Here is a 710-nt window from a genome sequence, read left to right as displayed (position 1 = left end):
CTGTTGAATCTGGGCGGTGCTTTGGGGGTTTTAAAGTCATCGCCAAACAGATTTTTCCGAATATCCGGCATGCTGAAGTTCTCAGGGTTGGTCAGGGGGGTTGCGGGCAACGTTCGCACATCGGTGAAGGTGGAAAAGACGCTCAATGGCCGGTTTGAGCCCGACTTGGGAGTGAAACTGGCCATTGGGGTGGAAAAGACGTCGTTTGAACTGTCGACTGGCGGAATTGAGTCTGAAAGCAAATCAGGCGTCGCATAAGAATTCGAGGTTTTACTCAAGTTGCTGCGATTGATCTGTGAGACGATATCGGTAGGGGTTGGCTTTGGCATGCTGGGGCTCAAGCTGCTCAGGTTGCTTCGGTTTCGCTTCTTTCGCTCCAGGCTCTTGTTTTCGGCCTTCATTTTATTCATCACCATTTCCTCGATCAGCTTCTTGTTCACGTCCCGCTCCTTTTTGATGTTCTCCTTCTTGTAGAGCACATCGGGTCGCATCAGCGGGTCCAACTGCAAGGTGATCTCCTTGGGCGGGCTGCTCCGTTCCTTCTCCTCCTGGATCAGATCGGGCTTCTGAGGCGAATCCTTGCTTTTTCTGCGCGACTTTCGAATGTCTATCGAATCGCGGGCGTTGCCGAACTCCACTTTGGATTGCAGCCTTTGGCAATGCTCCTCATAGTGGAGGTTGGTTTCCACGTTCTCTTTGTCGTTTGCTTG

General features: G+C 51.8%; 1 protein-coding gene across 1 annotated transcript in view; it reads right to left on the bottom strand.

The window, feature by feature from the left end:
- The window catches only part of LOC109542109 (F-actin-monooxygenase Mical), a 12,740-nt gene that overhangs the window by 9,161 nt on the left and 2,869 nt on the right, over positions 1-710 (bottom strand). The window lies entirely within an intron of this gene.

This window comes from Dendroctonus ponderosae, unplaced genomic scaffold (assembly GCF_020466585.1).
Source record: "Dendroctonus ponderosae isolate FM_Combo_2020 unplaced genomic scaffold, Dpon_F_20191213v2 Dpon_F_20191213_8, whole genome shotgun sequence".
In the NCBI taxonomy this organism is placed as follows: domain Eukaryota; kingdom Metazoa; phylum Arthropoda; class Insecta; order Coleoptera; family Curculionidae; genus Dendroctonus; species Dendroctonus ponderosae.
This window is presented reverse-complemented; position numbering and strand designations above follow the sequence as displayed.